This window comes from Sus scrofa, chromosome 15, assembly GCF_000003025.6.
Source record: "Sus scrofa isolate TJ Tabasco breed Duroc chromosome 15, Sscrofa11.1, whole genome shotgun sequence".
NCBI classification, from domain to species: Eukaryota; Metazoa; Chordata; class Mammalia; order Artiodactyla; family Suidae; genus Sus; species Sus scrofa.
The window spans coordinates 48,938,505-48,966,061 of NC_010457.5; the positions used below are offsets into that span (position 1 = coordinate 48,938,505).

General features: G+C 43.7%; 1 long non-coding RNA gene across 1 annotated transcript; it reads left to right on the forward strand.

Annotated features, from left to right (window-relative positions):
• LOC110257028 lies at positions 524 to 22,121 on the forward strand. The gene is made up of 2 exons (XR_002339184.1): positions 524 to 813; positions 21,911 to 22,121. It is a non-coding gene; the product is annotated as an uncharacterized LOC110257028 (long non-coding RNA).

Genomic DNA, 27,557 nt, shown 5'->3' on the forward strand with positions numbered 1-27,557 from the left:
GGAAATCCTGTGGAATGTTGGAGAACATAATGCATCCTGTCATTCCCTGTTTTGCTCTACTGTTCCTTTCCTTTTTGCCGTATCATTTTTCCCCCTTTCCTCTAATGTTTTTTGCTGGTGCCCTCTTCTTCTGCCACCCTCGCTGACTCAGCCCAGCTGAGGCCGACCTGAGGGTCGTCAGGTTGCCCACCTGGAGGACCACGAAGGGGAGGGTCTGCAGGAGGGCCCAAGGAGGCTTTCACCAGGAGGACGTGACTCGGGCTATGTCGGGGAGAGTGTCTACTGGTTGAGACTCCTGACATTAGGGATGGCAGACCCCACTTGTCCTCTTGGCATGACTTGGGTGGCAGCTGGGGACGGAGTGTCTTCCAGTTGTAATTTTGGAATAGCCGGTCACGGGTTATCCAGTCAGACGCATGGACACACGGTGCGGTGCTCCAAGTCAGAGGTCAGTTGGGAAGCCTGCTGGCCTCAAGCCCGGATGTTAAGAATCTCTGACCATGCTCAGCTGAGGCCACCGTGGACAGTGACAGGTCCTGGAGGTGGAGGGCTGGCAGGGGATCAGGGTGTTCTCATGGGGTTCAGGGACTATTCAATCCTCAGTGGGTGTCTCTATGTTCTTGGGGGTGGGTGGAGGTGAAGGATGGTTTCTGTACCAGCCAGGGAGAGAGAGTGATTTAAAAATCTCATCCAGTTTGTTTCCGGAATGTGCAAATTGAATTTGTCACCAGATCCATGGAGTAAATCCTGAGTGGAAAACTGGAGCCCAGGAACGAGGTCAGAAGCTTGATTAGGATTGAAGTGGAGCCAGAGGTAAGGAGCTGGGGGTTTGCACAGCTTGAGGCAAGATAGCCCAAGATTCTGTGGCCAGAGGAGAGAGAATGGGAGTGGGGAGGGGGCAGCTGCACAGTGGGATCAACCTGAGTCGCTGGCATAGGCGTAGATATCTATGGTCTAGGGCCCTTGACAGTTGAACCCCACGGACCTCTTAGTGACACAGGCTGTATAGTGTAGGATGAATGGAGAGGGCACTGCAGCTCGGGGGCTGTGAACACAGGGCCCAGGGGGGTCCTGGGTGTGGTTGGACGTGGAGGAGCATGCAGATGGGGTGGGAAGTCATTAGTGCTGCGAGGAGAGAAACTTGGTATGTTCGTTGGCAACTGTGTCTGGGTGGGGATGTGTAGAGCTGCCTTTCGGACTCACAAGAGCCTATGATGTCCATCTCTTCCCAACTCCACGGCCAGCGATGTTACGGTGGTAGATCCCTAGCTTGAAATCCACCCAGGTGAGAGCATTTATACCCTCGAAAGTGGCAGATGCTACAAGTCAGGCTTTCCCCCTTGGTGAGCTGGTTGTTAAAACACTTACCTACTGGGAGGAGAACCTCTTTGATGCCTCCCTAGGGTCGACGGGAGAGGGTATCATGTGGCCTTATTCTGTGCAGTTAGCTGCGCAACCAGAGATATGCAGGAGTCGGCTTGACTTGCAGGGAGAGACAGAAGCAGAAGAAAGAGGAGGAGGGCTGACACCAGATCTGACAGCTGCAAAGGCTGTCACCAGAGGTGGTGCTAATGAAGGCTGATGAAAGTCCCCGTCAGCAGCCCCACTTTTAGCATCTTGGCCAATCCCCTGTTTCTGGGTGTGGCGTGTGGGCACCGGCACTGGCTCCTGGGGGGTGAAAATGGATACAAGCCTGTGAAAAACCAGTTCGTACCGTGTACCGTGACCTTAAAACACGAATACCCTTTGACCCAGTAATTCTTCTTCTGGGAGTCTGTCCTAAGAAATGAATCCTAAACACATTTCCTTTGTTTTGGAAAATGTATTGTGCAAAAAGATGTTAGTTGCAGCTTTATTTAGGTTAGCAAAAAATTGAAACTAATCTAAATGTCTAACTGTAGCAGAATGGTTAAGGAATCTATGGCATGTCTTCTTAGTGGATTATGGGTGATTTAAAAGGATGTGGAGAAAGTTTAGGAAAAATATGGAAATGCTTACAATAAGCAGAATACACAGTTGTAGAGTAGCATTTTTTCCCGAAATGTCTCTTTTGGAATCTGACTCCTGTGTTGAATGTACTTGGGAAATGCTTGGCATCCTATGCCCCTCTCAGGACTGTGTGTACATCAACACTGAAGAGGCTGAGAAGCTCTGTGGTTTAACCTATTGCTACCTGAACTTATTTCACCCTGGAGTTCTTTATCCAAACAACATCTCTTACCATCCTTAAGCATTAGAGCTCAGCAGGGCAGAGTTTTGGGAAGTAGTGACTTGCTGAATGGTTCTAATGACATTAAAGTGTCCATCAGAATATAGAGAAAGAACAGGAATTAAAAAATGACAAAATGCAAGGGGGCCCAGTGGAAGTGAAGACTGTGAAAGATTTTTTAAGATCTTTTTTTCTTTTTTTGGCATGTCTTTACCAGAAATCCTTTAATATGCATATGTTTTATTAATGAATTATATAGAAAAGCCTCTCTCCAGGCAAGTTTACATGTCTTTCTGCAGTTTAAGACATGTAAGATTCAGAATTTATGCTTTCTGCTTCGTGGAGAAAATGTCCGTGTCATCTAGTGGGCTATTTGATAAATAAAGAGTCTGGGGTTTCCCTCGTGGCTGAGCGGGTTAAGGATCCGGCATTGTCACTGCTGTGGTTCTGGTTACAGCTGTGGTATGGGTTCAGTCCCTGACCCGGGAACTTCCATGTGCTGTGAGTGCAGCCAAAAAAGAAAAAGAGTCTGATGGCTGGTATTTATTAGAAGACTATGATAGTCAGTGTGTGAATGTAGATTTGGGGTCAACCTAATTCATTACAACTAAAAAAGAGTCTTTAAAAAATGAGTGACTACCTCCGTAATAGTTAAATGTATGCTGGGCAGGATCAGAGCCTTTTCTACATGTTAACTTATTTAATGCTCACAGTAACTCCATAACATAGGGACTAGCTTCTCCCCATTTTACAGATAAGTAAACGGAGCCACGAAGAGGTTAGGTTACTTGTCCGTGGCTCCAAGCCCTCTGTCTCCAGAGACTAGATTCTTCATCAATACCCAGGGCTGTCTCCTGCTGAGGGACCAGTGATGACATTGCATCAACAGACGGTATTACATGGCCGCTGATTTTCTTTTCTTTTTTTTTTCTTTTTAGGGCACATCTGCATCACATGGCACTTCCTAGGCTAGGGGTTGAATCGGATCTACAGCTGCCAGCCTACACCACAGCCACAGCAACTCAGGATCCAAGCCTCATCTGTGACCTACAGCTAATGGCAACCCCAGGTCCTTAACTCACTGAGCAAGGCTGGGGATCAAACAGGAATCCTCATGGATACTTGTTGGGTTCATTACCACTGAGCCACAACAGGAACTCCTGTTCTCTGATATTGTTGTTTTGTGCTGTATTTAATTTCTCTCCTTTTGAAAACATTTGGACATCTATATTCTCCCCCAACTAGATTGTAAATTCTTTGATGAGAGGGATCATGGTGTGTGTGTGTGTGTGTGTGTGTGTACATATTATTTCTCATAGTACCTGGTCCTTAATAGATACTCAATAACTCTTTGATCCATGAAGGGATGCCAATATATAAATATAGTGCCCAGTTCCAAAGGTATGAGCTTCCTTCTCGGATTTCTAAAAACATGAATCTTCCCTATAAAGAGGGAGGGAGAGAGAGAGAGAGGAAGATGCATTTGTGCAGAGTCTTGAATGGGGTCTTGAATGAAACGCAGGCCTTTGGTGCTCAGTCAGCAATTTTCTGGGGCTTTGCTTAACTAATTCAGCTCAGGATCCCCAGATAGTTGGGCGAAATAACCAATAGCAGGGTAGCTGGAGCGTGCTGCAGAGAAATTGTGTGGTACTCATTACAGTCAGAGCAATAATAACGATTATGAAAATGATGATGATGGTGATGGCGATGATGATGGTGGCGGCTTCAGTGACAGTCTAATAATTAGACGGCAGCCCCTACTGAGCCTGTCTCCTGGGTGGCAAATCCTCCACAGGGTCAGTGGGAATCTGTTTCCTTTGACTCTTGGAGGGAGGTCTCCCGCTGCCTCTGTTGCCCATGACCCCAGGCTCTCTAAACCACAGGGACAGGTCAGGAAGGCCGGCCCACAGGCTCCTGGCCTGCAGAGGGGAGGGAAGTCATTTCCAGTCCTTTTAGTCTTGACTGAAAACAAAGCGAGGGTCCCTGAGTTCTCCTATAAACGGTAATGATAACACAATTATCATGCAAAACAAAAATTAAGTTTAATGGTGCAAAGCCAGGGTGTACTGGGGAGGTAATTCATATTAATTATGTTTGGATTAAAAGCTTATTTCTTTGGTTAGCATCTGCAAGTAGAAACTTAGCTGTTAGGAAAAAAACCCCGCATATAATTACGGCCTCTTCTGGAGGAGCAGTGTTGGGTTTAATGGAGCATCCCGGCTCTCTTCAAGCTCCCAGAGAATGGTAATATTTCACATTTTATGAAACACAGAAGAAATAAATTACAGGTTTAATGATAAGAACTACTTGGGCTCATAATGAAATCTGATTGGCCAGTTAATCCACCGAGACCCTCCGATGTGAACCATCCAAAAGGGGTAAAAATGATGAAAAATGAAATTAAATGGAAAAACCTTCACCCACGGCCTCTTTTGGGGGAGAGGCTGGGGAAGCAAAGAGCAGGGGACCAGCACCGGGGGCCTGGGGCCTAGGCGAAGAATGCTTTCTGTGAGCTTGGGGGGAGCAGAAGGAGTGAAGGAATTTTCTTACTCCCCGCCCCCCGACTCTCCCACCCCTCAACCTGGCCTTGTCTTAAACAAGAAAGACAAAGACAGAATAAAGGCTGCTTGGAGCTGGCTGAGATGCTAACATTTTTTTTACACCCAGGAAATATTTTGCTCAGGGAGGAAGGTCAAGGTTTCTGTTTCTCAGTTCAGGGAGCTAAGTTCTTCTGGGCTTGAGGTATGTTCCCTTGAGGGACCTGACACAAAGTCTTTCTGCAGGGCCGACTCAGCCTCTGCCTGCGGGTCCTGGCTCCGCAACATCTTGGGGAATAGGCCCACCTCTGTGGGGTCGAGCTCCATGAAGGCTTACTTGCTTGCTTGCTTGCTTTTTTTTTTTTGGCTGTGGCTGCAGAATATGGAAGTTTTGAGCTAGGGAACTAGCTTGCAGCAACACTGGATCCTTAACCTACTGACTGAGGCCAGGGATTGACTCTGCAGCCTCAAGGACACTATGTCGGGTTCTTAACCTGCTGAGCCACAATGGGAACTCCAGCACAGCCCTTCTTAATGGTAGAGGTCCAAGCTGGAGGGGTCTTGGGTATCACCTGGTAAAGCCCCCTCACTGCACAAGTGAGGAAGCAGGTATAACCCATAGACAATGCCCAGTGCAGGGCCTGCCACCTGCAGGTATTCAATAAGTGACAGTTATCTCTTCCTTAAGTAATTTTGCCCGAAGTCCCATAATGGCCAGGCTGGAAATACCATGATCCCTTGTAAAATTTTTTTAAGTCTTTATCTCTTTAGAGTTTTAGGTTCACAATAAAATTGAGAAGGTGGTACTGAAATTTCCATATACTCTCTGCTCTGACACATACATAGCCTCCCCCATTACCCACATCCCCCACCAGAGTGGTACCTGTGTTAGGACTGATGAAACCTCCTTTGATGTGTTCTTATCACCCAAAGTCCATAGTTTCCATTATGGTTCACTCTTGGTGTTGCACATTCCATGTGTTTGGCCAAATGTATAATGACACATATACACCATTATAGTATCATACAGAGTAGTTTCATGGCCTTATAAATTGTCTGTCCTCTGCCTGTTCATCCTTCCCTGCCCCCAGCCCCTGACAACCACTGATCTTTTTACTGACTCTGTAGTTTTTCCTGTCCCAATGTCATATAGTTAGAATCACTAAGGAGTTCCTGTTGAGGCTCAGCACAAACAAATCTGACTGGTATCCACGAGGATGCGGATCAATCCCCGGCCTCATTCAGTGGGTTAAAGAACCAGCATTGCCATGAGCTGTGGTGTAGGTTGCAGTCATGGCTTGGCTCCTATGTTGCTGTGGCTGTGGTGTAGGCCAGCAGCTACAGCTCTGATTCAACCCCTAGCCTGGGAACTTCCATGTGCCCCAGGTTCAGCCCTAAACAACAACAACAACAACAACAACAACAACAAAGAATCATTTGGTAAGTGTGTTGCCTTTTCAGATTTTCTCTCACTGAGCGATTTGCATCTAAGTTTCCTCCACATCTTTTCATGGTTTGAGAGCTCATTTCTTTTTAGCACCAAGTCATATTCCATTGTTTGGATGCACCAAAGTTTATCATTCACCTACTGAAGGACATCTTGGTTGCTTTTAGGTTTTAGTAGTTATGAATAAAGCTACTTTAAACATCTTGGTTTTTGTGAGGACACACAACTTTTCAACTCCTTTGGGTAAATACCAAGGAGCATGATTGCTGGATCAGAGTTCCTTTAGTTTTGTCTGGTCAGAGTATCTTTAGCCACTCTCTTCCAGAGTGGTTGTACCATTTTGCATTCCCACCAGCAATGAATGGGAGTTCCTATTGCTCCACATGCTCACCAGCATTTGGTGGTGTCAGTGTTCTGAATTTGGGCCATTCTAATAGGTGTGCAGTGTGTCTCATTGTTGTGGCTCCTAGTGTTTGAGCACCTAATGTGCTAACTACATGCTAGTACTTTATTTATTTATTTATTTATTTATTTTCCCACTGTACAGCAAGGGGGTCAGGTTATCCTTACATGTATACATTACAATTACAGTTTTCCCCCCACCCTTTCTTCTGTTGCAACATGAGTATCTAGACATAGTTCTCAATGCTATTCAGCAGGATCTCCTTGTAAATCTATTCTAAGTTGTGTCTGATAAGCCCAAGCTCCCGATCCCTCCCACTCCCTCCCCCTCCCATCAGGCAACCACAAGTCTCTTCTCCAAGTCCATGATTTTCTTTTCTGAGGAGATGTTCATTTGTGCTGGATATTAGATTCCAGTTATAAGTGATATCATATGGTATTTGTCTTTGTCTTTCTGGCTCATTTCACTCAGGATGAGATTCTCTAGTTCCATCCATGTTGCTGCAAATGGCATTATGTCATTCTTTTTTATGGCTGAGTAGTATTCCATTGTGTATATATACCACCTCTTCCGAATCCAATCATCTGTTGATGGACATTTGGGTTGTTTCCATGTCCTGGCTATTGTGAATAGTGCTGCAATGAACATGCAGGTGCATGTGTCTCTTTTTTTTTTTTTTTTTTTTTTTTTTTTTGTCTTTTGTTGTTGTTGCTATTTCTTGGGCCGCTCCCGCGGCACATGGAGGTTCCCAGGCTAGGGGTTGAATCGGAGCTGTAGCCACCGGCCTACGCCAGAGCCACAGCAACACGGGATCCGAGCCGCGTCTGCGACCTACACCACAGCTCACGGCAACGCCAGATCGTTAACCCACTGAGCAAGGGCAGGGACCGAACCCGCAACCTCATGGTTCCCAGTCGGATTCGTTAACCACTGCGCCACGACGGGAACTCCCCTTTTTTTTTTTTTTTTTTTTTTTTTTGTCTTTTGTTGTTGTTGTTGTTGCTATTTCTTGGGCACATGTGTCTCTTTTAAGTAGAGTTTTGTCCGGATATATGCCCAAGAGTGGGATTGCGGGGTCATATGGAAGTTCTATGTATAGATTTCTAAGGTATCTCCAAACTGTTCTCCATAGTGGCTGTACCAGTTTACATTCCCACCAGCAGTGCAGGAGGGTTCCCTTTTCTCCACAGCCCCTCCAGCACTTGTTATTTGTGGATTTATTAATGATGGCCATTCTGACTGGTGTGAGGTGGTATCTCATGGTAGTTTTGATTTGCATTTCTCTTATAACCAGCGATGTTGAGCATTTTTTCATGTGTTTGTTGGCCATCTGTATATCTTCTTTGGAGAAATGTCTCTTCAGGTCTTTTGCCCAGTTTTCCATTGATTGATTGGTTTTTTTGCTGTTGAGTTGTATAAGTTGCTTATATATTCTAGAGATTAAGCCCTTGTCCGTTGCATCGTTTGAAACTATTTTCTCCCATTCTGTAAGTTGTCTTTTTGTTTTCTTTTTGGTTTCCTTTGCTGTGCAAAAGCTTTTCAGTTTGATGAGGTCCCATGGGTTTATTTTTGCTCTAATTTCTATTGCTTTGGGAGACTGACCTGAGAAAATATTCATGATGTTGATGTCCGAGAGTGTTTTGCCTATGTTTTCTTCTAGGAGTTTGATGGTGTCCTGTCGTATATTTAAGTCTTTCAGCCATTTGGAGTTTATTTTGTGCATGGTGTGAGGGTGTGTTCTAGTTTCATTGCTTTGCATGCATACATGCTAGTACTTTAATGGACACATGTCACATTTACTTCTCATCAGAACCCTTACAGTAGGTGTCATTTTTGACGTTCTTGACCAGTAAAGGAAGGCCCAGAGAAATGAACTCATTGGAACAGGTAACTCAAGGTCTCCCAACTCCCAGTTTGGAATTCTCGCTACTACGCTAACTTCGGGTTTGGGGACAACTGTTTTCTCTTATTTTTCCATATAAATATTTTACCAGAAGTCCTGAGATATCTCCTCTAAGAGGACATCTCACTGGCGTTTGTGCTTGTTGATTAAACTATAGTCGCACTAACCACAGTCTCTCCTAGTTCTTCCACACCCAGTGTAATATACCTCACCCTTCCATCCCAGGGCTCTTGCACTGCATTTCTTCAGCCTAGCACACTCTTCTCCCCAGGTTCCTCACATGGCTGCCTCCCTTAACAAAAAGCAGCCAGCATCCTTGCTGTTCCTCCCTGACCAATGCTCTGCTTTACTGACTTCACAGTACTTCCCTCTATCTGAAATTCCATCAGTTTAAGAATATAAACTCCAAGGAGGCAAGGAGTATATGTTTTGCTAACTGCCAAGTTCACTGTGTTGGGATGAGGGGCAGCACAGAGAAGAGATGCAATACATCTTTGCAGAATGAATAAATGAGTGAAAGAATGCCCACTCCCGTCTCCATTTCCATTGTCTGTTGTGCTTCCCCATCCTCCTCTTGACTTAGTTCCTCTCCTTGCAGCTGCACAGCCCCCTGTGTAGGAGCACATGTCTTTGGACAGAATAAGTTACATAGAGCAGTAGCATGTATTGCCACTCTCCCTTCCTGCTCACCTGCCAAGTGGCAGAGGGCTGGGGACGCCGTCTTTGGCAGCAGGAAGAAGTGATGACCTGGATGCCTGTGACAAATACACTCTCCTTCTGTTATGGTCCAAGTTTTGGGAAGTGGTGCTTTGGCTGAGGAGGGAAGAAGCAAGGATGGTGGGTGGCACATCCCACCCTCTTCTCCTGCTTTCGCTCTCTCCTGTTGCTGCCTAGGTAGCCCATCTTGCTATTATGTCAGGGAAGCACACCTGAGGGCAGTGGTGCAGGGCACGGACCTAAGGGTGAGTGAGGATAAAGTCTTCCTTGAACAACTGACCTTACCCTCTGGACCTTCCATGGGACTCAGACCACTGCATCAAGTGGTCATGTTTCTGCACATGGAAACCTTCTGGTGATGGTGGAAATGAGAAGGAATGCCAGGAACTTGGCAGCTCTCTGTATACGAAGATAATATCAGCTACATAGTCAAGGGCAGTATAGAATCGTGGGCAGGAGACAGACTCTGGGAGCCTGGCAGTCTGGGTTTGAATCCCAGCTCTGCCTCTTGCCAACCATGTGACCTTAGACCAATAACTTGAGCTCTTTGCGCTGGTTTCTCTATCTGTAAAAATGGCCTAAGAACAGAACTCGTAGGAGTTAAATAAGTGAATATTTATGAAATGCTTAGGACATTGATTGGCACATGGTAAGTGCTATCTACCTACTTGCTAAATACGTGAAAATGATCACCATTAGACCTCCCATGGGGATGCTATTATGCAGTCTGTCCAACACATTCCAGTGTAGATGCCATTTGATCCTGTCCCTGAAATGGTGGGGAGTTTATTCTTTTTTCTTTTCTTTCTTTCTTTTTTCCTATCAAATGAGGAAACAGGTGGGAAGTGAATTGATTTGAATTGAACAACTAGGTTTGATAGGTCCTTACATATTTCTTTAGTCCTTCCAACAACTGTGTAAAGTCAGCATTATTATCCCCATTTTAAAGGTTTGAAAATCAAGGCTCCACTTCTGAAGTCCAGCCTAATAAAAGTTGAATCTGAGAAGGAAGGCAGTCTTCTATTTTCCCCCACTCCAGCCCCATCAGGCCTGGCAGCTCCTCCCTTTGGGGTGTGTTGTGGGTACGCTGCCCATCTTTACATGTATCTGTGATAGGACTGTCAATTCTGTTTACTTATCAAAAAACCCCAAGAAATTCAAGTCTTTCCAACTACCAAGCCTTTGGAGAATAAGATGCACAAACAAAAGAAAGGAAACTCTAAGTACAGTTATGACTTGAATTTTTCAAAACAGTGGAACTCCTGCTGGCACAGCAATGCCAAGGATGGCTTAATGAAGATACTCATACCTGGACCTTGAAGGGCAATTCCTTGCACATGACATTGTAGGGAAAGACTGATAGAAATAGCCTCCTTGGGTGAGGGAAGATAAGATGGTAGAGGGCAGCCACTACTCTGTTTACAAGTGAGAAACCTCTGCCATAGATGATGAACACACTTGGAAAAAGTACCAAACACTTGAGGAAAGCCACTAAAACGAGACAAAGTTGATAAACAAAATGTCCTATAAAAGGAAATGTAAGTAATAAAGTCATCAGTACAGGCCTTTAAAACAATTATATTTAATATCCTTAAGGAGAGAAAAGAGGACATTATATCAGTGAAACAAGAACAGGAAATTTTGAAATAAGCATACTTTTAAAAAACAAAAGATGAGGAGTTCCTGTCGTGGCTCAGTGGAAACGAATCTGACTAGGAACCATGAGGTTTCAGGATTGATCCCTGGCCTCTGCTCAGTGGATTAAGGATCCTGCATTGCTGTGGCTGTGGTGTAGGCCAGCAGCTGTAGCTCCAATTTGACTCCTAGCCTGGGAACCTCCACATGCTGCAGGTGTGGCCCTAAAAAGCAAATAAAACAAAACAAAATTAAAAAAATAAAAACCCAAAGAAGCAAAAGATTAGTTAGAGAGCTTAGAAATGAACAACATGACTGCTGCTGAGTAGAATGGATATAGCTAAATATTGATTAAGGGACCGCAGGTGTTGGATGCTGGGGTACAAAGATTAACAAAAAGCAGACATGTCTATGGACTCATTAATAAGCACTTCAGTGAATTTAAAACTGAATGGGATGTTCCCAGAGCCTGTGATGGGTGGGAGTGGGATTTTACTTAATCAAAGTGATTAGAAAGCTCTTTCCCAAGGAAGGAGAAGCTGAGTTGAGATCTCAAAGATCAGTGGGAGCTAATCAGTAAAAAGGGAGGGGGAGAGTTCACAGTGGACAGAGTAGCCTATGCAGATGTCCCAGTGGAAGAGAATGAAAGCAGGCCTGGTCGGTGTGCCAGAGAGAGAGAGAGGACACGCTGGAGCCTTCCAGGAGCCAAGGTTGCGGGCGGAGCTGAATCACAGCAGATCATGTCAGCAAGGAGCCATTTTAAGTTTGGACTTGAAGCCAACTTTTAATCAGGAAGGTAGGAAAGGAATCTCTTATGGTTAAAAGGGCTTGAAAACTCTCCTTCTTTAGCCCTTGAACACTTTTGCTCAGAGAGAAAAATGCAGCTTTCAGGTTTGAGAAGGAGAGTTTTATAACTACAAAGCCCACAGTCAGCATTTGATTGAAACACAGGGAAGTGAAATCATTCACAAAAATCAAGTGACAGTATCACTGAGATGAGGCAACTGTAGATGGTGGATGGGGGTTAGGCCACCCTGTGGCTGGAGAGCCAGCATGAGTCAGGTGCATGCTGGGGTGAGACACAACCAGGCAGTAGGGAGAGGAAAGGAAAGTGACCTCAGAAAGAAGCAGATATAAGATCATGTAATATTCTGTATTCAGTTTTTTAAGGAACTACCTTACTGTCCTCCATAGTGGTTATACCTGTTTAAATTCCCACCAATAGCATAGATCCAGCAATCTCACTCCTGGGCACATATCTGGAGAAAACCACAATTCAGAAAGATACATACACCCCCATGTTCATTGCAGTACTACTTACAGTAGCCAAGACATGGAAGCAACCTAAATGTCTATGGACAAAGGACTGGGTAAAGGAGATGTAGTAATATATGCAATGGAATATTACTCAACCATAAAAAAGAATGAAATGATGCCATTTCAGCAACATGGATGGACATAGAGATTACCATACTAAATGAAATAAGGAAGATAGTATTGTATATCACTTATATGTGAAATATTGTATGATATCACTTACATGTGAAATCTAATAAGATGATACAAAAGAACTTACTTATAAAACAGAAACAAACTCACGGATTTCAAAATCAATCTTATGGTTACCATAGGGGAAGCTATGGTGGAGAGGGAGGAACTGGGAGGGTGGAATAACCTATACACACTACAGTAGATAAAATAGATAACTAATAAGTACCTACTGTACAGAACAGGAAAATTTACTCAATAGTTTGTAATAACCTATATGGGAAGAAAGAATGTGTGTGTGTATATATTATACACACACATATACATATAAATGTATAATATATGTAACTGATTCACTTTGCTGTACACCTGAAACTAATATAACATTGTAATTCAACTATACTCTAATAAAATTAAAACAAAAGAAGCAGAGACAGCAGGAGAAGGAGTGGGGGAAGGAAGCATCAAGTGAGGGAGACAGAAAGAGAGAGAAAGGAAGGTGGGGGAGAGAGGGAGAGAGGGAGATGGGGGAGGGAGGGAACACTAAGCTCGCGAAGACTTTTCATTCTCTATTCAGTTCCTGTGAAGCTTGTCCAGCTCCTCGAGTTTCTGTGAACTTCCTTTGAAAGTTCTGCTTGTATTCTTACCAGTAACCCTTTTTAATCTCCTGAGAAAAGAAAGAGAATAATAACAATTTCCTACTTAAAGTGAATAAGTCAAGTCTGTGATTTATAACAGTGATCATCAAAGAAGAGGCTTGACATTCTTCCCTAGCAGCAAGCAGAGGAGCAAAAGAAAATACTGCCTGGTCCATACCCATCCCCTTAGATGGTTAGGGTGATCTCTAGGGAAAGAGAGGAACTGAAATCTGATAATCCTACACATTTTATAGTCAGTTGCATATCAATTTTGCAATTCTGGGTAGTGTTCGGTTTTTACTACAAAGTACAAGTCCAGTCATTATTAACAGTCTTTTAACATCTTGAAGTTAAAGATGAAGGCAATAGAACTTTTTAAAGTGTTGCTATAGATAAACATTTCTACATATCTATGTAGAAAGGAAATAAGAATGAGGCTCGAAATGTAAGAAGTCCTTGCAATGGTATAAGTGATATAAGGATTGGTCACTATCTCAGGATTGGCTGGTTTGTATACGGGAGACACACTACCAGTGAACCCTTTGCTATCTCTAAGGAAAGGCTAATTCTGAGAGGGGCAGTCTTGCCCTGGCCAGCAATTTTATAAGGTGTCAAAACATCATAAAATACCCAAAATGAAAAATATGATTAATATCACTATATAGAAGTATTTTGGAAGGGTGTCTCAGATTGACTCTTAAAGTCCAGATTTTGGAGACCAAAGTGGGCACAATGAGGTGAGCAGTTAGTTCCTCATAAGGAATTCTGTCATCATTGTATCCACCATGGTCTAGTCAGGAAAACACAAACCAACCTAAGTATTTCAAAAGTGGATATTTAATACAGGGTATTAAGATGTTAAAAGTCAAAGAGTGAAAAAGGAGAGCTGAAGGTCAGTCAAGATTAGGTTTCCGGAAGCTAAGATCACAGAGGGTGGATCACAGCCTCAGAAGCTGGAATAATGGAAGAAACACTATCAGGAAGGAAGGAAATGGGAGTAAGGAGAGAGACAGAGACAGATAGGAACAGAGAGAGACAGAGAGAGAAAAAATTGGAAACAAAGACATTTCCTCTCTTTTCATATCTTGATTTTCCTGACAGTTGCAAAACCTAACAGGAAGCTCACTGCCTGGGAAATGTCATTTGCAGACTTCCAGACCCATTATTCTAGAGGGCAGTTGTGGGACTGAGAGATAATAGGCGAAAAGCTTTTACACTTAAAGCTCAATTTTGTTTGGGTTCAGTTTTGTATTGAGCTTCACAATTACTCATTATTATTATGAGCCTATTGTTCTAGTCTCATGGATCTTTCAAATAATCACTTCAACCCCTACTTTCCTTTAAATTAATCAGTAGTGTGACTAATCAGTGTGATTATTTAAGGCCAAGTTACTCTAAAGGAGGACATATACAAATGAGTTTTCTTGAATTATTCAAATGAAAGAAAAATGCCTGTGTACAAAGAAATTCTTAGCAGTAAAACTTATTGTAGGGAAAGAAAAAAACACGTGAAATCAATTTAAATGTTTAATAATAGGTGATGAGCTAAGAGAATTTTAGTATATTATTTTGACTATTATGTAGCTATTACAAATACTAAATGTTGGCATTCCATTCTTTCAGCCAATATAAATTGAGCACCAAGTATATGCTAGGCCCTTAATTAATGATAGACATAAAAAGACAAATGGGACCTGGTTCTTATGGTGCCCATAATCCCATGGAAAAGTGGCTTTATAAACGTGAAATAGTGTTTACAAATTACATAAGAAATTAGAATGGCAATTTTTATGTATCCAAATTTTCTATAATGAACTTGTATTTTTTGTATAATAAAAGTAGTAAATTCCTATAATACAGTTTTTTACAACTATATAAAATATATATAATTACTGGAAGAGGAAACAAGACCGTGAAAGTAGTTGTGTTAGTGTAATCCTACTATGATGGTTAGTTTTACACATTTACTTGGTCACGTTATAGCCCCCCAATGATTTCATCAAACACTAATTGAGGGGTTGCTCTTGAGGTAGTTTGTAGATGTGGTTAACATCTACCATCAGTTGACTTTATATGAAGGAGATGACCCTTGATGCGGGTATGCCTCATCTCATTAGTTGAAGGTCTTAAGAGCAAAAGTAGAGGTTTCCCAGAGAAGCTTTGCTTCAGAACTGTAGCATGAACTCCTACCTGACTTTCCAGCCTGATGGTTGTGCCCCTATAGATTCTAGACTTATCAGCTTCCACATGTGTTAACCAGGTCCTGAAAATAAACCTCTTTATTTCATATATATTATTATTATATATATTATTTAATATATATCATATGTGAAATAAAATATGTGCTTAATGTTATACATTATCTTACATATACGTATATGAAAAATACACACACACACACAAATATCTTGTACTGGCTCTGTTTCTTTGGAGAATGGGGATGAATACACCTACAAAACTTTTATTTCTTTTCAATAGTCCTTAATAATTACTTAATTAATTATTTTTGGCCACACCCATGGCATGTGGAAGTTCCGGGACCAGGGATCGAACCTGAACGACAGCAGTGACTAGGCCACCAGGGAACTCAACTGAAAGATTTTTGACACATGTCAACCATCTAAGAAGTAGAGCCCCTGGTCCATCCCCACCTTCCAGGTCTGACTGAGGGTAAGAAATCACTGGCAAAGCACACTGAACCCTCAAAAAGAACATGGATTTTATTGTCATTTAATATCACTACCACATTAATAGAGATAATAGATTAATCAACTCTACGCATAAGTAGGGAAAATTTACCATCACCCCCAAATTTTGTTTTTGCGACTTTCCTCTTGGGCCACAAGGTATGCAGACAGTAAAAAAACAGCCTTTTATCTTGTCTCCCTTTACTTGGCACCGTATTTATAATTCTCTTGGGCAGGTGGCAGGTGCCTATTTGCAGCATGACGACCAGATCCTCCGAAGCCTAGGACTCAATTCCAGAAAGCTTTCACGTACCTACATGTGGATTATCCACTTAATGAAGCATCTGCCAGGAAAGTTTTAATTCCAACCTGGCTCTCTCCTAGCACCCTGCCTCTCCCTCTTCTCCCTCCCTCAGTCCTCACCCAGCTGATGTGTGCTTAGGAAATGCAAACTAATTTTAAAATTCTCTGGAGCAAAACATGATTAGAATGGTTAAGTCTGCTGCCAAAAATAAACACAGCTAATGCATTTCACATATTTAGATTTCCAAAATTAAGTTGAAATGATGCTTAGTTCATCCAAAGTTTGGGTTTTATGCACATCATCTCATATCTTTGCTAATTGACCTTACTTTTTTTTCTGGTAGCAATGCCTTTGGTTCTCATGTAAATGGCATCCCTTTTTCATTATCTTGGGGTGATGTTCACACTTGCATCCTGCCCAACCAAGGTCACAAGCCCCGCTGAGGATGGTGGCGAAGAAACGCCTGCATGCTGGGGAGAAGAAGGCCAGAGACGTGTGTAGCTCTGCCTAAACCAAGGTTTCCCATTTTTTAGTCCCTCTATCATGCCTTGGCCAGACAGTGAGTGGTCCTGCTGGGGAAAGGTGCTCCAATAGAACCAGTTGCTGTGCCAAAAGATAGACAAGCAAGGCACTAAAAACATCCTGCTGACTGCAAGGAGTTCACAGCCTCTTTGGAGAGACAAGACTAGTTTAGGAGCATAACAAACATAACATTCATTGCTGAGTGGTGTGGCAGAGACTCTAAGGAGAAACTCCAGGGATGATCACCAGTGAGGACCCAGTTGGTGATAAGAGGTACCTGGGTTAGGAGCAGCCTAGATAGTGGGAAAAGAGAGGGCATTTCCAGTGAAAGACTCAACTGGAACAAGTGTGGCAATGTAGAAATGGACAAGGCTTGGTGTGGACAGGAGCAGTCAGCTTGGCTGGAACTGCGGCTCTGTGGAAGGGAATTATCAAAGTACAGGGGTGTTAAGATGCTTTTGGTTGCAAGCAACAGAAAGCAATCTGATCAACTTTAGGGAAACAAGGAGTTTATTTTAACTATACAAGGGAGTCTCATGGAACGGGAAACAGAAAGAATCCAGTTCACCATAGTTTGAACTTGGACATATTAACATGTTTTAGGATGAATTTTTACCCTTATAATTTTACTTCTCCCTCTTTCTTCTTCTTATTTTTTTTTTAATATTTCCTTACATGTTTTTCTCCTTAAGAAAGAGACCCATTGGGGTAACACATTTTGTACCTTTGTAGTTTCTTTCTTTCTCCTCCTGTCGACTAATGCTGGCATTTTCTCCTCTTTTAATATATTAGGAAAATGCCCCCAAGCATCTTATATTCTAGTCTACACAAGGCTTCCTTTCTGTGGCTTGAAATTCAGCCTTTGCTTGAATAATGGAGGGTTCATTACTTTGAAAGGCATCCCATTTCATTGTTAGCTTAGCTGGTTAGAAAGTTGACTCTAAAATTATAGTGATTTAATTGTAGGATACCCCACTTGTTTATACTTTACATAAAAGGGAGCTTTGAGTTTGTCACTCTTCTGCGTCAACTCCCCTAACGGTGCTCAACCACCTTATACATTTTTTTTTTAAAGAAAAGGGGGGTTTGTTTTTAGGATACCAGGAAGTCTCATGGGACCGAGGGACTCAAGGGGTGCATGAAAATCATACCAGCACCCAGGAGGGTCTTACTGTGCCTCTCATTTCCATCCTGGTGGCAGGTTATTGCTGCCCTCAGCCTCCTGGTTTCTCTAATTCCCTTCTGGCCTACTGGCTGCTATTCCGGCTCAATTCCAAATTCCCAGGAGAGAGAGAACCAGAGCAGTCTAGCTCTGGTCCAATCAATTATGATGGGGTAGGGAGCTCACCAAGTGCAGGGGAAACAGAGCATTGGGTGCTCCTCCTGGGGGCGGGTGGGGGTGGGACGGCCCTAGAAGAGGAGGAAAGAATTGATTGACGAAGTGAGGAAGACTGATTAACACAGACTGCCTGCCATTTGGTTCTTCCAGGCTTTCACGGGAAACCAGGTGAAACTATTTCAGTTGTCTGGGATTCCAGAGGTTTACCTCTCTTTCCGCCAATACTGAGAAATCCAGATTTTGAAAGCAGAGGAGCTAAGTTGTGATCACTCACTTGATAAAGAGGCTCCATCATACTGGAGGGGGAGACATACCGGGATTCCCTCCTACTTCAAATGGTATTTCCCCCAATTCTCCTCTCATGACACTCATCTCATCTGCAATGCTACTGCTTCCCTTGACTTGGGGACCATCCTCCAGTGGGGTCCAGGACCCCTCCCCAGCACCCTCAGTGCTGGCAGGACCCAGGAGGAAGTGATTCTCACGGCCTTTTGGCCAATGGCTGCCCACCATCTAGAACATGAGCTTCCTGAGGGTGGGGATATGCTCTCAGCATCTCTGCACCCATCAGTGTCTGAGTCAGTGCCAGTCACGTGGCCATGCCAATAAACTCTTTATTGAGCTGAATGAATAAAGCCAGTTTTGCTCATCACTGAGCCATGACAGGAACTCCTCCCATATGGCACTGCCTTTTCTGGTTCTGCCAGCAGCATCTCTTAGGGGCAGTGTGACCCCAACTCTTGTTTAGTCTCAGGGTACCCTTCGACCTGATCCACCTCAAATAGTATCACCCAAAACCTTATTTACATTCGTCATGGCCACTGCCTCCCTTTGGGAGAAACAGGAAGCCAGTCACTCAAAGGGAAAACCCACTGCCTTTGATGGAGGCCTGGAGGAGACTGTGTGGCCAGAGGGACCAGCAGCCCTCCACCTGCCGGCTCCCAGGCTCAGCCCTCTCAAGAAGACCTGAGGTGAAAGTCCGGCCGGCGCTTGGCCCACCCTGGCGAACTCCTTGCCTTGGATACCGAGAAGGCGACAAATGAGACCAAATGAAAAATATAATGATGCATATTATATTAATCATCCTCCCTTTTTCTGACACCATAAATCTTCTCTCTAAACTCCTGGCGGTGATTGCATCATCTCGCTCTCTCCTCGAAACAGCACAGATTAAGATAAAGTGATGGTGCTGTGTCAAAGAGAGCTTTACTGCCACACTTGGGATACAAAGAGAGAGGTTAATTTATCATCACTGGGGAGAACTGACAGAAGAGAGATATACTACCGAAAGGGGATTTAGCACAGGGCCAAGAAACTTCACACTATTTTTACCATCTGTCACATGCTCTAATAAAGCAGGGCAAAATATGAAGAAAGGAAAAATGAACTATCAAACACTGATGTAATGCAGCCCATAAATCTAATTTAATTACTTTGCATGGAGACAGGTCCTCGAGTCTGTGTGAATATACTGGATTTTCTTGGCAACTTAACAACTAAGTGTTTTAATAACATCACACTATAATTTATTCTGCTTGAAACACAAAACCCCTTTTGTGAGAGTTTCATTTTTGAGAACTGTTAATTTTTTCGGCTAATGTCAAAACTGGCATAAATTCACATGTGAACTTGAAGCCTGACTGTGAAAAAGGCTTAGGTTACTGCCTGCCTTTTTATTGTTGGCACTTTTTCCCCCTTCTGCATGCATTAGAAATAATTGGGCTTTGTTGATGACTTAGGTGAAGAGAGTTGTCTTGCAATTAGATTTTAATATAATGACAAAGGGTGTGGGAGAGGGAACTCTTTGTAAAATATAAAGAGGTAAGAAAATGCAAAGGGGAATAAAAAAATAAATTCTCATTTTCCAGCAGAACAGCCAAACCCAAAGTACAGCCTGGAGCCAGGCTGTCCCCAGGACCATGAGAATTTCACTCTGGAGCATGTAGAGTCTCAGGGCAGAAGGGACTCTGGGAATGCAGGTCAGCCCTAGAGGGAGCCACCGGGAGCAGAAAATAAATCAAAAATAAAATTAATATTCATCGGGTGTCTTCCCGAATTTGGATGCAGTTACAGAAATTATTGTTAATAATGAAAGCCATATATCAAAGGTTATAAAATTCATCTGTGCTAGGACACTATTTTTTTAGGCTTTGTTCTGAACCATTAAAGATGACATATTGCATTTGTGTGCCTCTGTGTATAATAAGATACATTTAAGTGTGATTCTAACCTGAACTGGCAATTTTGGCATTGAACCTGAGTTCTTCAATGGGGGCTGCGACACTACGGTCCAGAGGAGGTTCTCTGAACCCATCTATTCTCTGCTGACCTCCCCCCCTCCCCCTGTAGGACAGGAGGGAAGCGTAATTCATTTGTTAGATCATAAGTGATTCATGTTGGGAAAATAAAACTCTTGGTCTCTTGACAAATTCAATTGAAATATAATGAGGGATAAAAAGCAAAAAAAAAAAAAAAAAAAAACCTAAAACCTATTCCCCCCTTCCACTTCTCAAACCCCAAGCTCTCACACTAAAAGAAACCCAAAATGGAGAGCTAGACAGTCTGCTGAAGTTCATTGCTTTATGCCTCCACAACACTTAATAAATCCTTATTATATGGAAATCTCTGTAGGACACACTTTGGGGGCATTTGCAGTTTGGCAGCAGAGAACCGATGGGCAGAAAAAGGCCTAGAGTTTAGTACATTCTGAGAAAGTTTCACCTGGTGGGCCCTATTGATAGAGGTCATGGAAAGGGCAGATACAGAGCTGGTCATAGTATAGACTTAGGCTAAAGCAGAAGTGATTCATCTGGAACATTCTAACACGTAGCAGCCCCAACAGGAAATGGACCGCATACGCGTGTTGTTGAATATTTATTGAATGCTACTGGTGATTTGCTATTTGTTAAATATCTAGATGGATTCAAGGGCCTTGAAGCCAGGAAACCGAGGTGCAAAGTTTTTTAGAGAAGCGCTTTCAAATAAATTTCTCCTCTTGCCTTTTTTTTCCTTCTTCTGAAGTTCATATTCCCCTGTTCAGACTTGGAAAACGCTCAATTCTTGTGGTTTCTTGTTCTGTTGAATTTGTGTGGGAGAAAAATGTACAACCTTGAACTCTGAATGAAGCTCAGTGTGAAGAGTGGTGGTTTTCAGCTGTGCTATTTCAAATGCTCTCATTGGTATTTTTAAAGACTTCCCACATATTCGGTTACTGACCCAGGGCCTGGAAGAGCGAACATTAAAAATTAAAAAAAAAATTAAAAAAAAATCAAACCACCAGTATTTACTTATGAAATGACTTGGTTATAGCCCAGCAATCCAACGGCCTTAAAATGAGTGTACAAATTGAGAGTTTGAAGGGTTTCTTTTTTGGCATTTTGATTTCCTCATCTGAAAAATGGGGCTATTAATACTTACCTCCTGGGGTTGTTGTGAGGATTAAATGCGCCTACATAGGTGAAGCATCCAGCTCACTAAAATGATGGCTGCAATTATTATTTTATTATTATTATTTTGATTTCGCTCCCTTTTCCTCTCAGCATTTCTAACCAGCCACCTCTCCCCCATACTCCCTCCACCCCTACCCCTTAAAGTACTTTTTTTTTGCAAACCTGCTGGAATCCACTTCATTCAGCCTCCCCCTTCTGGCCCAGCTGCAGACTGCAACCATGTCACTTTTACAAAAATACTTTCAAAATAGGAAATGTTAAAAAAAAAGTTGGGTGTCAGGTGGACCCAGACTGTTTTCTGGATGTAAACCTTACAAGGGAAGGAAATACTGGGTAGGAAAAAAAAAAAAAAAAAAAAAAAAAAGCCCTAGCTCAGGGTATGCTCTGTGGCAAAAAAGAAATTGTAGACTCCAGGTTCTCAGAAGCCTGGAAAAGTCTTTCCAATCAAGGCGGGTGGGAAGTGGGGAACATCCAGGAGGTAAAAGGCCAGTGGAATTTATGACACTGCCTCCTTTAATAGCTAACCGTTAGCCCAAGTGCCCAACACAAGGTGAACTTGACCTTTCCTATAAAACAGTTGTACTTGAACTCTCCGTGCTGCTCCAAGGCTCTTCATATTCTTCTTTTAACAGGTACCTTGCTTTAACCTTGCTGGTCAAGATGACAGATCATTTACATTAACAGATTCTGCGGGCACTCTCCCGGTCGGAGCTGGAAGTGCTTTAGCCCCAGGTGACCTGGGCAACCAAGAGTGACGATCCAGGAGAAAGAAGCTCCAACGGCCAAGACCCCATCTGGAAGGAGCGGGGTTTCAAGCACACACCTTAAAGCCACCTGGGTCCCTGTTGTGGCACTGAGAGAGACCGAGCCACCCTGAATCTTGAAAACATGTCTCCACATTTTCCCAGTGGCTTTAATGTTTTGTTTGTTCATTTCTTCATTTAGGCATCAAACAGTTGGTGTCTCCTTATTGTGTGCTGAGCATTGTGGCAGGTGCCGAGGATGCTAGGGAAGGACAGCTTGGCTCTGCTCTCAAGACACACTGAGTGGAAGAGAGGACATGGACACAGACTCCCTTAACCATGACATGATGTGAAAGCCACAATAGGATGGGTGTCCGAGCAAAGCCCTGCAGGAGTGGAGGAGACCCTTAGCGAGAAACGGGGTTGGGGGGGTAGGTTTCCAAGGAGCTGGGGGTAGAAAGATGAACAGTATTTGTCTCAGGGTCTTGGTGGGAGGAGTGGCATTTCTGATGGAGGGCAGAGCGTAAGCAGAGTTTAGAAGAGTGACTGGTGGGAGCTCCCATTGTGGCTCATTGGGTTAAGAATCTGACATAGTGTCTGCGAGGATGTAGGTTTGATCCCTGGCCTCACTCTGTGGATTAAGGTTCTGGAGTTACTGCAAGCTGCAGTGTAGTTCACAGATGTGGCTCGGATCCGGTGTTGCCATGGCTGTGGTGTGGGCTGGCAGCTGCAGCTCTGAATCGACCCCTGGCCCAGGAACTTCCTTATGCTGCAGGTATGGCCGTAAAAAAAAAAAAAAAAAAAAAAAAAAAAAAAAGAAAAAAGAAGAGTTACTGGTGGACAGGAGAGCCAAGCTGATGCTACCATAGTCTGTGATCTGCTGTTATGTAAGGTCACAGGTAGGCAAGGGTGATGAAAGAGCCAGTAAATCTCTAGCTCCCCAGTCACCTAGATCTTGTTCTTCAAGTCCAAGAGTCCAAGGTTCAGAATAAGAAGCGCTGCTGGGTTCTGCCCATCTGACAAGCACTGGCTGCAGAAGGTCTTGTGAATATCATGTGACCTCCGGAAGGAGACCTCGGGGATTGGTGGCCAGTCGTGGCAGTGTCCCTTTGGACAAGAAGGAGTTTGTTTTGATGCAGTTGGGAGAGGCTGAAAGCTCCCCCCACTTGAGGCCAGAGCATTCCTGCTGACTGGAACAAAGCACTCTGTTGATGCATCATCGAGGTACCCCCAGGGAGAGAGCAAGGTTCCAATGGATGTTTATTGAACACTCTCCCTGGGTCACCACTGTCCAAAGTGCTCCATCACATCCTTACAACAAACCAAAAGACTAGGTTATCATTTTGCCAAGGAAGAAACTGGCCCAGACAGGTGGGATGACTTGTCCAAGCTCGCATAACTAGTAAGTAGCAGAGCATCATTCTGACCAACCCAGATCCTGTGCTCTTAACCAGCTTCCTACATCCACCCAAGAGAGCAAGACCACCAGGACATTCTATGCTAGATGCTTCCTTATGTGTGTCATCTCAGGATGTTATCAGCATGACAATTCTGTGAGATGGGCATCATTTGACTAATTGGGAAACTGAGGCTCAGAAAGATAAGTAACTTATTATCAACTAGCCCAGTAACTGATGGAGCATTTAATCTTAGATGTGCCAGGACATCAAAGCTGAGATCATTTCCCCTCTTCCATGCTGAATTTCCAAGAAAGAATCCCAGTAGATGCTGCTTCTTTTCTGGCCATTCAAGGAGGTAGGCATTTCAATGAACAACCACTTCCCTTGTGAATGACCATCTAGCAAACCCCTCTTTTTACTCCCTATCTTTACTGCTAGGATGGTGTATATTCTGGACACTGATGATATTTGTCCCCCAAACTTTTTCCTAGCAGAGTGGAGACAAACTCCATGCAGTTACTGTGGGTGGGGAGTGAGTCATGTATATAGGGGGACCTTATTTTAGTGGAACTCAAGAGCCAAAGTTGAACTAGGGTTCACCTATAGAGAAGGAATATTCATAAACAACTGTTAAGTAGGCAACTCTTATAGCGTGTTTAGGGGAAGATTAGCAAATATTTTTAGCAAATGGCTAGACAGTATTTCAGTCTTTGCAGGACATATGCATGTCTCATAAATAATGTTACCTGTCTCTGCCATAACTATTCCATTCTTCATGGGAGTGCAGAAACAGCAATGGATACTACATAACTGAATTAGCATGGCGATGTTCCAGTAAACTCTTTTATGGACACTGGTATGTGAATTTCATGTAATTTCCTTTCTTTCTTTCTCTCTCTATTTCTTTCTCTTTCTTTCTTTCCTTCCTTCAGTCCCTCCCTCCCTCCCTCCCTCCCTTCTTTCTTTCTTTCTCTCTCTCTCTCTCTTTCTTTCTTTTCTTCCTTCCTTCCTTCCTTCCTTCCTTTCTTTCTTTCTTTCTTTCTTTCTTTCTTTCTTTCTTTCTTTCTTTCCTTTCTTTCTTTCTTTCTTTCTTTCTTTCTTTCTTTCTTTCTTTCTTTCTTTCTTTCTTTTTCTTTCTTGGCTGTTCCTGTGGCATATGGAAGTTCCTGGGCCAGGGATCAAATCCGAGCCAGACTGTGACCTATGCCACAGCGCAGTGGAAACGAATCCAACTAGGAACCATGAGGTTGTGGGTTTGATCCCTGGATTCGCTCAGTGGGTTAAGGATCTGGCGTTGCTGTGGGCTTTGGTGTAGGTTGCAGACGCAACTCGGATCTGGCGTTGCTGTGGCTCTGATTAGACCCTTGGCCTGGGAACTCCATATGCCACAGGTGTGGTCCTGAAAAGACAGACAGAAAGAAAGAAAGAAAGAAAGAAAGAAAGAAAGAAAGAAAGAAAGAAAGAAAGAAAGAAAGAAAGAAAGAAAGAAGGAAAAGTTGCCGTGAAAATCAAAACACAAGATACATCTCTTACCAACCATTTAAATACTCATCCATGTTTTTGGAAAATCAGTGCATCACTGAGTCCTTTGAATACGATTTCGTCCGAGAACACACAGAAGGACAAAGTCGTATTCATTGAAGATAGGTTGACACTCTCCACAAAAGACAGGCTAGAGATGGATTTACACTGTTAGGATGATGCTGACTATTTGCCTCCAAGTTTTTGTTCTAGGGAAACCTTCTGTCTGGAGTGTTGATGGCTCTAGATACAGTGTTGTCAGGCCAATCTCCAGATTGATTTACAGTATCTCCCTTCACATCCAAGGCTTTGTCTTCTCATTATGGACCTCATGGTCATTTTCACAATTTTCTTCTACTGGAAAGATGACATTTCTGACAGTGGTTCCGTAGTTCTCAGGACGCTGTCAAAGGAGCTCCAACAGCGGAAAGATCCCAGGCTTGTGATAGCTCAGAGAAAGAGCCAAAATTGGAATTTGGGAGTGTATGTGGGAGAGCAGAAATCTCCAGTGATGCTTCTGCCCTCCACTCTTTGGCTCACCCCAATGGTTGGTGTTTTCTCTGGAATTTAGTGTGAACTGGAATTCAGGTTCCATAGCCATGGTTTTGCTGTTTCAACATTGACCCCCAACCCTTCACACCTGTATTTCACCATTGTTTTATTTTCTTTCTTACTTTTTTTTTTTTTTTTTTTTTTTTTTAATGACTGCACTTGCAGCATATGAAAGTTCCTGGGCCAGGGGTCAGATTGGAGCTGCAGCTGCAGCTGCAGCCTATGCCACAGCTATGGCAATATGGGATCTGAGCCACATCTGTGACCTACACTGCAGCTCACAGCAATGCCAGATGTTTAACCCACTGATTTCGAACCCACATCCTTACCGGAGACAGCATCAGGTTCTTACCCTGCTGAGCTATGCGGGAACTCCCACCACTGCTTTCTTGTTAAGAAAGCAGAGAGGAAAAAACTTCTTGGTCTCTGGTGTCCCTGATAATGACTTGCCCTTGTTCTACTGGTATGTGTGGGCCCAAGGGTTGAGGGAGAGACAAGAGTCCAGAGGTGCCCCTCTGAACACTGATCCTGGGGCCATGGAGGATTCTGTCCACCCACTTCTTACCTGCCTGCTTCCTGCTCAAAGAGAAGACCCATAACTCACTGCCACAGGTGGAAGGGGTGCCACAGGGCTTTTCTGGGCATCATCTGTGCCTTTCACAGGGATGGCAGCGCCAATTTATTTCTGCAAATCCCTCTCCTCTTCTCATTAAAGGGAGGGCTGGCCAGGGGATTGATCTCAGGTCAGAATTTGATTTTGTTACTGGAGCTGCTCCTTCTTCTGGGCCCCACTCCTGTCTCTTCCCCAAGGTGGGCAGGGCTGAGGAATAGGCAGATAGGGGCTGATGCATCGGGACCAGGTGATAAAAGATTCACTCCAGATATAGACCCAGGGGTGTGGCTAACACAGTGTTGGGAGGACAACACCCAGTAGCTTCAGGTCCATGTGCATCAGTAGGGCGGGGGGTGGGGATACATGAAGCCCCAGGTCCCAGCTAGATGTGGGTCATGGATGAGATGGCTGTAGCAGAAAATAAAGAAGGAAAGAGTTCTCTGGTGGCTCAGTGGGTTAAGGACCTGGCATTGTCACTTCTGTAGCTCGGGTTACTGCTGTGGTGTGGGCTCAGTCCCTGGCCTGGGAACTCCCACATGCTGTGAGTGTGTGTGGGGGGGGGCAAAAATAAGGACAGAAAGTTTCTTTTTATTACCTCCCTGCCCCAGTGCCCTCTGCCTCTGGCTGTCCAGGCCCTGAATGTTGCCTCTGCATTCTCCCACTGCAGGACTCCATCCATGAGGTGGGCTCTTTTGGGCAGATCCCATTTGAAGGACAGTGAACTCTACAGTTGAAAACATATTTTGAGAGATACTGGAAGGCTCCTGTATCAGTTAGTCAGTGCTACGACAACACTGTGTAAAAACTACCTCAAACTGAGTAACACTAACTGCTTCTCCTGACTCTGCAGGTCAGCTGGCTGGGACTGGGTAGATCTAAGCTGGGCCTTTGTGGACCTGCTTGGTTCTGATCTGTGTGTTTCCTATTTTCCTCATGGGACCAGTGGAGTAGCCAGGACATGTTCCTCGCATGGCAATGCCCAGTGTGCAAGGGCACAAGTGGACATGCTCAAGGTTTATTGGCCATAGCAAATCACATGGCCAAACCCAAAGTCAAGAGGCTGGGAAATAAGACCTACCCTCCCTAGGGATTAGCCAAATACCTTTGGCATGGATAAAATCCCTGCTTTTCAAATTACTCTGTTGCATTAAAATGTATTCTGCATAACATTTTATGTGAGAGGTAGGATGCATAAAGTCCTTAACTTGTCTGTGGTGTTAGGCAAATAGTCAGCAGATCTAGGGGTTCTGAGGGAATGGGGGTCAGGACAGAGACATTCGGCAGGGGAGTCACACAAGGCTGGATGGGGCAGGAGTCACCCTGCCCTGAACGTCCCAGTCAATCCTTTGCACCTGCTCACTCTTATTCTCATTTGTCATGTTAGGAGAGAGCTACAGAGACTCTTCATGTGCCCAAAGAAACAGAAATCATTTCAGGGGGCTCGAAAATG